Source organism: Falco punctatus (genome assembly GCF_963210335.1).
Source record: "Falco punctatus genome assembly, chromosome: 5".
In the NCBI taxonomy this organism is placed as follows: domain Eukaryota; kingdom Metazoa; phylum Chordata; class Aves; order Falconiformes; family Falconidae; genus Falco; species Falco punctatus.
The window spans coordinates 76377440-76390444 of record NC_137584.1 but is presented as its reverse complement, the minus strand read 5'-3'; positions in this window follow the sequence as shown (position 1 = coordinate 76390444).

The window sequence follows — 13005 nt, the reverse complement described above, 5'->3', positions numbered from 1 at the left end:
ATGTACCGGTACACATGAAAGTTCTCAATATTTATTCTGTATTTGCAGTAGATGTTGATAAAGGGATTTTCCCATCATACGCAGCAGTAATAGAGGGATGTGGAAAACGACGATTTTTACTACCAAATAGTTTATAAATGTGGGTCAGCATGGGAGAATTTAGGGAACTTGGTGTTGTGGCTGGTGCAACCCAGACATTAAAATGTCACTACAGCTTTGTCAAAATGCCTGCTAATGGTCTAGAATGTAACCTGGTAACTAAATTATTACCATTGAAACCTTGAGTACCTAGGTAGTGAGCATAATAGATTCAATTGTCTATAAAGGGAGGACCAGGTGTGTTGCAGGTAATCATACAGGATCCAAACACCACATTGATGACCAAGTCTTTCTGCTGTTTCTTACCCCTATTTGCCCTATAAAAGGTCACAGAAAAGATAGGAAACAGTGTGAATGACTCGTGAAGAAGGTAAAAAAAAAATCAGGGTCATCATTGTCTTGCTTAATAGATAGTAAGAACTGTAGAAAAGGAAGTATTTGTGAAACCTCTACTGGGTTGTAATTGGCAACTCCATTTGGATGGAGCTCTAGAAAATTAATTGCATGGAACAATTCTGAGGTGACAAAGTAATGAACAGCGATTTTCCCAATATATCGGCAAATTATTTGGTAATTTTATATTCTTACGTCCTTATGGCATTTCAAACTTTTTGACATATCTTCCTCTTTTTTTGGTTAAGTATTCTGGCTGCTATGGTGGACAGGTGGGGCAGTTATTACTTCCAATAATCAGAGGTGGTGTTGCAGTTCACTAAGCATCTAGTCATACATACACAATAGGTTAGAAATATTCTCGTGTGTGTGTGTGGTTTACAAACCAAAATATATAAAACAACATATCAGAAAAATTCACAAGATTTTTGAAGAAGGAAACCTCAGAAAAGAATAATGATGGCAACAAACACTTCATATTCACAAATACTGACAAATCTGCAATTTCAAGTAAGTTTTATGTAATTGACAATCTATTATTTTGAAATATTGCTATTACATCAAATCATGTTATGGCATTGAAATAAAAAGCTGCAGAACAAAAGCAAACAAAATCCTTCACTATTTTTTCTGTAATTTTTGCAGTCTCAAGCATTAGATAATAATTATTATCTATTTGCTGTAAAACAAAAGTCTATCTAAAAATCTGGAGGGTTCTTGATTCAAAATTCAGCAGTTTCTGATGCAGATATTTAGAAAAGGCAGGAAGAAAGAAAGAAAAAAAACCCACCAAATATAGTTGGTTTAACTTAGGATAAATGTGTAAATTAACCGTCCAGAACAAAAACTCAGTTATGCCAACACTGTAAGTTTTCAGCAGAAACAGGCTAGATAAACTTCTTGAAGTATTTAATAACAATTTAGCTTTAAAAAATGTCATGTTTAGTTTACACATCTGTTATATTTTTTATCTTCAGGGTCAAAGATTCTAAACTCAAGATCTGCGATAGCTGAGAAAAAATACTTTTGAGATCCTTAAGAAACCTCTATTTTTGAAAATTGGGGTGCTTTTTACAATGCATGAAAGTGAAACCAAAGTTTGGGCAACTGCATCCGAGAATTCTTTTAAGTGTTTTTAATTAATAAGGGCAAAATTCATTGACAAGCGTTAAGACACCAAAGCAGTGTGCAGTCTGAATCTACACAGGACTTCAGAGGTATAATCAGGACACACATGCTACATCTATCTTAGAACATTAAATAATCCCCAAGTCATTGGCAGAGACACTGGAAACGAGTTTTCAGCCGCCAGCATGGTCCACAGCAACCTGGGCAAGCTCTCTTCCCTTTGGTGAAATGGTTTAGGAATTAAGACAACCCAGGGGTTAGTCCCAGCTTGGATATCGTGACCTTCCTTTGGGATGTAAAATTCATTAAGAGTTTAACTACGGGTAGATGATAGCTGTTCATGTCAGGGCTAGGGAACAGACTCGCACTCTTTAGCCAGAGTCTTAAATGGGCTTCACACTGGGAATTTCATCTTGAATCAATGTGAAGGGCTTTAAAAATTCCTTTCCTAATGATATGGATTAATGGCAGGTATTTCTTTCATAATCTAGATGCCAAGCTTAGCACTGAAACGTTTTATCTGGGTGTTGCTTTACAGCAGAAAGGAAAAGTTGTTTTCCATATGAGTGGGACATATTTTTCCAATGGCAGAATGCAGACAAGAAGAGGCAGACCAAAGTGTAGATTTCTAAGATGAAAAATAACATCCAAAGTTTACATTCAAATAAATAGCTGCTTTTAGTGAAAGCAAAGGCAGTTCAGCACATTTCAGGAGACATTTAGCACCACATCGATTCTCAGTTACACTGATGCCACAGAAAACATCTTAACTTAAGTTTCTGTACCGGCCAAACTGACCGTTGCTAATTTTATTTGCACTGCACACCGCTGAAGATCACAGCAAGCCATTGGTAATGCTCTTTTTTTTTGCCAGAATCTTGAGGCTTTCTACTGAATAACTTCTTTTCCTTAGGGGAAAAATAAAAATATGAATAAAACAGCAAGTGAAATTTATGACAGTGCTGTTTCTGGGACATGAGTAATGTGTCTTCCTATGGAAGTGAATGCTTATTCATTTAGTAGTTTAAATGATAGCATGATGTCAGAGTCAGTGGATGGCACAGGGATCATTCACATCTTGTTACAACCAGTGATTACAGATGAGTCATTTTGTAGTTCAACAGCATTATTGAGGCTTATTCTCTGTAACAAATGATATCTTTTATTTTATTTTGTGATTATCCAACAGATCACTGAACCATGAAGTGCTGCTGCTCCCAGCTAACAGAAAGAAATACCAGGGCCATATGTCTCTCATGGAACTGTTACTGTTCTGTATATAATTATCATTTTTCTATCTGCCACTCACAGTGTGCAGGTCAGGCTCCAGTTACTTCTGATATTTTTGAGACTCTGACAGAAACGGTGGGAGATGAAATTTTTGTAATAATAGATGTAATGACTAATCATTATTCTTTTCCCCAAGTCACTGTGAAAGATTGCTTTAAAATTCAATTAAAAATTTCTGCCTGACATCTGCTTGATTAGACCCATTTAGTATAACATCTGACTTGCATAAATGCGAATAATATTATCTTTATAATAGCAATTTCTGTTTTTTTATTCCATACTAAAACCAGTAAGATCAGTGATCTTTATACTCAGTGACCATCTCAGGCAAGATGTCATATGGATTTTGAACCACAAAACAATTTTCATGTATATATATACATATATATATATATATATATATTTACTATTATGACACATTATGCATTTGATTATACTCTTACTTCTTTCACCTTACAAAATTTATACTATCTAATCTGAAATTAGTCCTGTTGTTTGAGAACTACCCTGTACACACTCTCCTAAGTAGTATGCTTAGAGGAAATATTCATTCATGTATGTTTCCACATTAACACATAAAAAAAAAAAATACAGCCGAGATAAAAGTGCACATACCAGTCATCCTTTTCCTTCTAGCATTTCCAAAGACAGAACAAGAGAAATTCTGGAGTTATTTTATTAACTATAGCATTTTGGTTCATACCCACTGCAAAAACATCTGAATCACACAAACGATATAAATATTTCCTGTTTAGCCAGAAATACTTAAAAAAATTTCTGAAAAGCAACCCACAAAATGAAATTAAATTTCTGAATTAAGGAATAAGAAGTCATCTGAAATAGGAAGCCAGATTCAGCTAAAGTGATCTTCTCAGCCCCATACTAAGGTAGATTGCTCAAAAGGCTGCAGTGCAGACTATTCTGAATAGGAACCAAATGCACAATTTTTTGATGAATCAGTGTATACAGCCTGTTGAAGGACCAGAAATCTTTAGGATATCTTTAGGCCAATGGTTTTGAGGACCATATGCTGGAATGCTTATAAAAGATCTGCTCACAGCTCTGAGCTATAGGAGACTGGCAATAGAAAGAAGATCTGAAATATTTGCAATATTTTAATTTGAAAGGAAGAGACAGAGAAGACCTTATGATATAACCTGGGATAATTTATGAGGCATGTGTTTTTCAGGAGACCATGCTCAGAGCTCCCAAAGAACTGGGAGCAAGCTCAAACCAGAAGCACCTGCAGTCAAGAAGCATGTTTTAGCCTGGGAGAAAAAAGATAAAAACAAACCTACTTGGTTTTGCTATTCTTGAATATGTCCTAGGAGCAATTTGCTTCAATTTGTCCAGAGGAGTAAAATCATAAGGCAGCAAGCCAGCTGGAGGGACAGCTTGAATGAAAATAGACATGACACACTGGAGATAAGTTGGAGGAAAAAGTTACCATTACAATCTGAAACATTTGAATAAAACAACATACAAAGATAAAATTCAATGTCTGAAAACTGGAGTACAGGAGAATTCCCTACTGCTCATTCTTGCTGCTCTGGTCATTAGACAGCTTCTTTTGTTTCTCAGCCTGTTTATAGTCATCACAATAAACAATGTCCATTAGCTTAACTAGGTTTTTCTCCCTGATGTATTTGCAGACAGAAGTCACCCCTGCATTACCTTCATTGCAAACAAGTCAAACTTTTCTGGGGAACTATTCCCCATACCTAATATTAACCATTTAATTAAAATTACCACATTAGGAAGTTGTCCTGCTGTAGTCTCTATAACTAGATCTATACTAGCAAAGAGGGCCAGGGTATGACCAAGACAATGACTGTTAAGCTCATCGCTGACAAGATTCTGCTTTAGCCAAACCCAAGGAGGATCGATTTACCAGTACAGGCTTAGCCAATAGGGTCAATGGAGAAAACCCTGATTTTTCTGAATCATAGAATCACTTAGGCTGGAAAAGACCTTTGAGACCATCAAGTCCAACCACTAACCCAGGACTGCCAAGTCTATCACTAAACCATGTCACTAAAGGTTATTCCAGTAAATATAAACTAAATGCTTTGACTGTGGTCTGAGGGATCCTATCTCTTCTCACTGGCTAGTGACAACAGTAGCATAAAGATAAGGTGTGTGTATTTTCCAGTTAGATGCCTAAAGTCAGTGTGTGGAGGGAAGTCCTGCAGAGGCAGGATCTCGTTCAAGCCCAAGACAGTTCACAATGTAAGGAACAAGTCCAAGAGAAATTTATTCTTTAAATGTTTCTTTTATTGTGAAAGAAGATAAGCATTTCAGATTTTTTTAAATGTCAGTCATCTAAAGGCTTAGTTAAATACAAATAGGAGGCAAAGTTTGAATCATCAGATCATATAATTTATGACTATATTAGCTAAGCCACACTAATTCTAATGTTCAATTGAAATTATCATCTTTGGCTAATAACGTGGCAAGCTGTGTTTGGAATGGCACCATCCACAACTTGATTTAACAGAGTTCTGTTTGTAAAGGAAATAAAAGATCGCTCTGTAAATGCTACTGTTTACCTAAAAGTAACCCAAATAACAGGGAATGTGTCCCATAATTAAATTTGTTGCTATAATAATTAATTACAACACAAAACTTCTGATGCAGTAAAGGCTGTATATCTAGTAATCAAACTATAGATGATGCTTAAAGCTAACAGAATGTGTCCTGCAAATCAGACTTCCTGAAAAGTGCCTTAAAGTAGGAACAAAACCATGATACAGTGTTGGGGCTAAAAAGGTGAATCAAGTCTTTAGAGGAATAAACAGACCAGTTGTGAGCAGAGAAGGAATTTGCCTCACAGACATGGTGTTGGTGTCATCCACAGAGAAATATCCTTACCAGTTCTGGTGTCCATGTTTGAAAAAAGAGGGTTAAAAGTTGACAAGGATACGGTTAAGAACCATGGAAATTATATGAAGTCCTGAATAATGTTTTAAAGCATAGGTTGCTGATTTATCAGAAAGAACAGTATGATCACAGGAAAGCATCAGATTATGAAGGGTTATCTTGTCTGGCAAGAGGAGGCATGGCATGAAATCATGTCTGGAGTTTGAAATAAAGAACTCCCAAATTTGCAATAAAGCCTAATTTTAATTAATTTATTTATTTTTACAACATAGGTGCAGAAACCTTCCAAGAAACTGCCATGAGAATTTCTGTGCTCGCTTGCTCCAAAGATCTTAATACAAAGACTATCCCTTGGGAAAGTTAGCCAAACACAATCTGTTATCAGTAGATTTGGTAGTTAAATGAAATTCTGTACAGGTTTTGGAATGGAGAACAACTTGACCTCTTCAGTCTTAAGCTTTACCAAGAAAATAATATTTCAACTAGAGCACAGAATGTAGGTTTAAGGATCTTTGCTATGAAGCAAGAATTAATCTAGGCTTTACTATAAACCCCTGCTACAGATATGTCTAATCAGTCAATCAATCAACAGGGATTTCATCTTTCCAGTTGGGGAACCACAGGTGGCTGATGTGCTTGGCTTGAGATGGAAAGTCAAGTGCATGACTTTTGGGACAGACCTAGGAGTAGATTATTTAACAAATCCTGTGAAGGTTTCTCTAAATCAACAGGCAAATATGCTACATTTGTCACAGCATGACATATGCTACAAATGTCACAGCAGAAAAGTGCTTGCAGCATGTGGCTTACATTCCTGTTGCTGATGAATAAGCTACTAGACTTTCAACTTCAGAGAAAAGCCACTCTCTTAAATTGTTGAGCAGATGACCTGAGGAACCTGAACAAACATGTCTATGGGACCTGGTGAGATGCACGCCAAAGTCCTGAGGGAACTGACTGATGTAGCTGCCAAGCCACTCTCCATGATATTTGAAAAGTCGTGGCAGTCAGGTGATGTCCCTGGTGACTAGAAAAAGGGAAAGATTGCACTCATTTAAAAAAAAAGGTAGAAAGGAGGGCCCTGGGAACTACCAACCTGTCAGCCTCACCTCTGTGCCTGGGAAGATCATGGAACAGATCATCTTAGAAGCTATGCTAAGGCACATGGAGGACAGGGAGTGATTCAACACAGCCAGCATGGCTTCACCAAGGGCAAGTCCTGCCTGACCAAAGTAGTGGCCTTTTATGACTACAGCAGTGGACAAGGGAAGAACTACAGGTGTCACCTACCTAGAATTCTGTAAGGCCTTTGACATGGTCCCCTCAGCAATTTCTCTCTAAATTGGAGAGTGATGGATTTGATGAGTGGACAATTCAGTGGATGTGGAATCGGTTGGATTGTCACATCCAGAGGGTAGTGGTCAATGGCTCAATGTCCAGATGGAGATCAGTGACAAGAGGTATCCCTCAGGGGTCTGTATTGAGACCAGTACTATTTAATATCTTCACAGTGATGTAGAGGGATTGAGTCCAGCCTCAGCAAGTTTGCAGATGACACCAAGCTGAATGGTGTGGCTGATGTGCCTGAGGGACAGGGTGCCATACAGAGGGACTTGGAGAAGCTTGAGGAGTGGGCCCATGTGAACCTGATGAGGTTCAACAAGACCAAGTGCAAGGTCCTTCACCTGGGTCAGGGCAACCCCTAATATCAGTACAGGCTGGGGAATGAAGGGATTGAGCGCAGCTGTGCTGAGAAGGATTTGGAGGTACTGGTGGATGAAAAGCTGGACATGAGCTGACAAAGTGTGCTTGCATCCCAAAAAGGCAACCGAATCCTGGGCTGGATCAAAAGCAGTGTGGCCAGCAGGTCGAGGGAGTTGATCCCCCTCCTCCACTCCACTCTGGTGAAACCCCCCCTACAGTGCTGCATCCAGCTCTGGGGTCTTCAGCACAAGGAAGACATGGACTTGTTGGAGCAGGTCCAGAGGAGGGCCACAAAACTGATAAGTGGGATAGAACACCTCTGCTATGAAGAAAGGTTGGGAGAGTTGGAGTCATTCAGCCTGGAGAAGAGAAGGATCCGGGGAGACCTTATTGTGGCCTTTCAGTACTTAAAGGGGGCTTATAAGAAAGATATAGACAGACATTTTAGGAAGCCCTGTAGCAATTGGACAAGGGGCAATGGTTTTAAATTAAAAGTGTAGATTCATACTTTATATAAGGAAGAAATTCTTTACTGTGAGAGTGATAAAACAGTGGAACAGGTTGCCCAGAGAGGTTGTAGATGCCCCATCCCTAGAAATATTCAAGACCAGGCTGGACAGGGACTCTAAGCAACCTAAGCTATTAGAAGATGTCCCTGCTCATTGCAGGAGGGTTGGAATAGGTGACCTTTAAAGGTCCCTTCCAACCTTAACCATTCTATAATTCTATGACACTGTCTTCAGGAGACCAAGAGCAGTGGAACTTCCTTATCTCCTTATAATAAAGATGTGAAGTCTTTATTTCACTGAAGTTACACAAAGGCAATTTTCTGAACTGCCTTGGCAATCAATTAGGGGAGAAAAAAAACATTTTTAGAGGACAAATAATCTTGCTTAATCATAGAATCATAAAATGACCTATCTTTCAAAATACCGAGATTCCTTTATATCTTATCCTACAGTTTTAATTTGGTTCTGAAAATGGAAAAGATAAAAGACCAGTTTCTTGTGCTGATTTATATCCTGTGATGCTGCAGGGTTTGCAAATCAGAAAAAAAAATCTTGGGTCTGAATCCTTCAGGGTCAAATCGGCAGCCTTTTCTTTACCCTGCAAGCTGATACTTAAAAGAATAGTCTCTCAGCTCCACTGTAGCAGGCAATACATAGTGGTTTTTTTCTGTTTAGCTGTGGAAATGTGTTTAAATTAATCTCTGGTGTGCCTCATTCATTCCTGTGGAGCTAAATCAGGCATACAATTGGCTCAAGGGACCATATTCTCAGCTTCTGTGGAATGACTTCTCTGGTTTTAGTGAATCTACAGATTTACACAACTTTTTTAGCCACTGCAGAGCTGCTGAGTATTTCCAGAATAGTTTAAGTGAATAACAGAATAACAGAACTCTTCTGAAGTCTTCCACAGTTAGGTGTTTCTGCTCCTATTAAACATCTACTTCATAGCTGAAATAAAGGCCAGTGCCAAATGTAACATCATAACAGATGAGGAATGGAAAGAATTATGCAGTCTACTGCAAAAATAGAGCCTGAAAAAAACAATTGACTGAGAATCCATGTTACTAGTGCTGAAAACAGCGTAGTAGCATATGAAAATCAAAATACTGAAAAGAAATTGCAGAAAAAAACAGATTTCTTCATCTGCAGTTCTGTCATCTGCCTTTATAATCTGGTTTAATTTGGCCTGCTAATGGGGAGTGAATTGGTTTCCTGAAAGAGGTAATGCAGTAGGTATGGGTTGTCAGAATGAGTAACAATTGCCCTTCCTTAGCATCAGATGTAGACATTGCAAATAGGTACCACGGAGTACGGATGTACCCTTTGAGGGTAAACTAAATGCAGTTTGTGAGACTTTCAGAAATGCTCCAAGGTGATTTAGCTCAATTCCTGCTAAAGTTAATCCCACCGTCAACAGTTACACTGGGACCAGAATAAAAGCATCTGAAAGGACTGCAATGCCAAAACTGTAATCATAAAGACCATTAATGGATTCCAATCCTGAGAAGAGAGTCAGTGATGTGTGCCTCAGTCAAATCATTCCTTTCCTCAACTGTATTTGAATGGAGAAAAATCTTCTGACTTGGTTTTTTATCTTTTTTTTTTCTCTGAATGTTTTCTTGCAAAGTAGTTTACTTAGAAACTGATACCATTATTTTTGTGAGTAGCTGAGCATCCATGAAGGAGATCCATTTTCGGCTTCTACAGTTTTTATACTTGCTTGATCACCATGATATGACCCTGATATTCAGGATGCAAACACAGCAGAAAAACTAGAGATTTTGGGTCAAGTGCTTCCCAAGATGATGAAGACTGCCAGGTTTTGGCCTCAAAATACTTTGTCTCATCAAGTCAGCAACTCTACTTTGATATAACTAGCAGCCTGCCTAGGAAGATGTCCAGAACTCACCTAGCAGATGACCTGAACAACAGCTGGCCCTTGGACTGCTGCTGTCTTCGTTCTGATTTTCTGTCCCTGGTGCAGAAATAGCAATTAAACCCAAGCCAGGGTATGTCAAGGCTGTTCTGCTGCTGCTCACCAGACAAGCAGAAGCATAACAGAAACCAGGGCATCCATGCATAACAAAGGTTATTCTTTTAATTTTAAAATCATGTATAACCAACTAGTACTTGGATGCTCTCTTTCAGAGCATGCACTTCCTCCACTGGATATAAAGATGGAATATTATTAGCTATTTCTTCTTGAGAAATCATTTATATGTATAAATTACAGTAACACATGGACCAAACAACACCATTCAGTAAAAAAAATAAAAGCATATGCCAGAACATCCCACTATTATCAGTGCATTTAGCTTTCCCCTAATACTTTGAGTGTTGTCATTAAAACTGAAGCTACAGCAATATTTTAGCCATCTCTGTACCAAGAAGATTTCTCTATTACTTTGTCCATGAACGTTTTCCTTGGATGATTGGTTGACAATATCTAAAGGATAATTTTAGGTCCTGAAGAATTAAACACAGGTCTATTTTTATGAGGTGGGACAGATTGGAAACAGTTTTTTCCCCTTGTTCCAATGAAATTGGAAATGAAAAGAATGTGTGTCATATGAGGGACAAGTGTCATGAAGCCCATCTGAATTATACTTCATACCCCACTTTATAGCCTAATGTTCGACTATATCCATTTTTTCTGGCAGTATTTTGCCCATCAAAAACAAGTTATTGACACTTATGTCTAGGATATAAATCAGATCCGGCAGTAAAAGTAAAGAAGGTGGTTTCAGAGAGAGTCGGTGATGGGGTAGAATAATGTATTTGGTTTTTTTCCTCTAGGATATCACTTTAATATCACCCAGAAACAATGGCAGAAAATCATTCCAATTAAATGGTCTTAAAAAATAAGATATAAAGCAAGTTCAGGTGTGCTTATTCTGTCGCGTGTGTCAGAGTAGACACCACAAAACTGAACAGAAATAGTTTAAATTTAGCTGTCTTAGCATATGTGTACAAGGACTGAGAATGTGGAAATTGGATTTGCTTCACTGGAGTCAATTAAGAAGGACTCTCAACAAGGTAGGGTTGAAGTGCATTGACAGGGCACTGGGAATACTTCTGGTATTGATTGGCACTGGCTTGGGTACAAATAAAGCAAGGCATTCTGGTTTCTGACATTCATTTTCTATAACAGAGTAATTACACTAATGGATAAAATGATAATGAAAAAGGGAATGCAGAGAATAGGAGTTCTCCATGGAAAGATATTCCCTTCACATGTTAAGCTGTAGCTATGCCCTCATTATAAAAGATTTTGCTGCCTAATATACAGCTCCTAGGTGTGTTTTTTTTCCTCCTGTTACACTGACCTGTGCTTATTGCTCTGTCTTCTTAACCTCTCAGAAGTTCCTTGCTTATGAGGGCAGAGCTTAATGAGGTCAGCGGTTCCTGTCACTCTATGGAAAGGCAGCACCTCAAAGCTTTACCTTCTCCTGGTAGTCAGTGTCTTTGATGCTACTTAACAAGGGCAAAGGCTCATTCATGTCTGTTTTCCAGTTGGAGAGGATGAAACAGTTCTGCTTCCCATTAGATCACCCTTTTCCCTCTGAAGCGTGTGTGGAGATAGGAAGGACTAACAGCTACTCCTTTCCCATCCTCAAGAGTATTAGGTTGGAAAACAATGCAAATGCCTTCTTTTTTTCTGATCTCTTTGACATTTATAAGAAGTTGTTTGATGATACTAGTATTATCAGTGTGCATCTTATATTTCAGTTTTGGCCAACACAATGCACAATTTCTTCCATTAGGATTTTCCTTTAATGGTGCAACCAATGAACCCAAGTGTTCATCTCCCTGCCTTTATGTGCAGGCAAATGAAGCTGTGTAAAATCTGTGTTACGAAGGAGGCTGTTGCAAGAAGCAAAATCAGAAGAATTTTCCCCAAAAATAATGTATCATCTAACTTCATTAACTGTGGTGGTCTTATGTGCTGTAGCATGCCCTTTTCTATATGTCTTTCCCAGTCTTCTAATTAAAATCTTTACTACCATAATTATAAATGTGGTTTTTATTTGTCATGACATATTTATTTATGTAAGTGTCCAAACTATTAAAAAACATTTTGCATGATACCCTCTGATCCCAAGTTCCAAAGACTTATAATTTTTTTCCCTTTTAACAGATTCATCCTTTTTTATATTGGGACATTTCATAACTTTTTACCCTATCTTATACATCCGTTATCTCTTGCTGTGAAAATTCTTCCAGCATGCCAGTCATTCCTGTCACCAATCACTTAAAACCCTTCTTGCACTGAGAACCACAGCCTTTTCTCGCTCATATCAACTTTTGCACAGAAACGCTATTTGCTTCAGTGCCCTGGCTCTCTTTGCTCACCCCTGGAAACAGAAAGGCTCAGAGTGACTTTTGTGACTGCACATTCCCATGAATGACAATAGGATATGATGCCCTGAACAGAACACAAACTATCATTTTCCAGAAGTAGTGGAGGGAAGGAGCAGGTGCAAAACTAAACCCGTGATAAGATCAAGTCTGGTGATTTTATATGACATGATTGAATTAATTAGCAGCAAATGAGATTTGATGAATTTGCTACTACTATGTCTGCCATCACTAATCTGCCACAGTGCTTGACAGATACCTCACAATTGTTTGTAGTTTTTTCTTAAAGCATGTGTCTAAGGTAAGGTGCTTTAGATATTCTTTAAATACTGCCAATTCCTGTTTTGAGTTGAGGATCTGAGGGACATGTGCAGACTATCTGCTCAAAACATCCAGCTTGGCAATGGCAAGCTGTATTGACAAAACATGTGACTACCTCCAGCAGCCCATGCCTGACTATCTATTCTGTTGCTCCAGATACTGACCTGACCCATAGGTTTCGCTTTCTGTCTTGATCTTGGACCTGCTTTGTTACCATGGCCTTGACTGGTTATTTGGACTCGGCTTAACCTGGTTATCACGATCACACATGTCTGCCCAGCTTACTCAAGTGCTGTGTGACTGTCACTCTTATTGGTAAGGC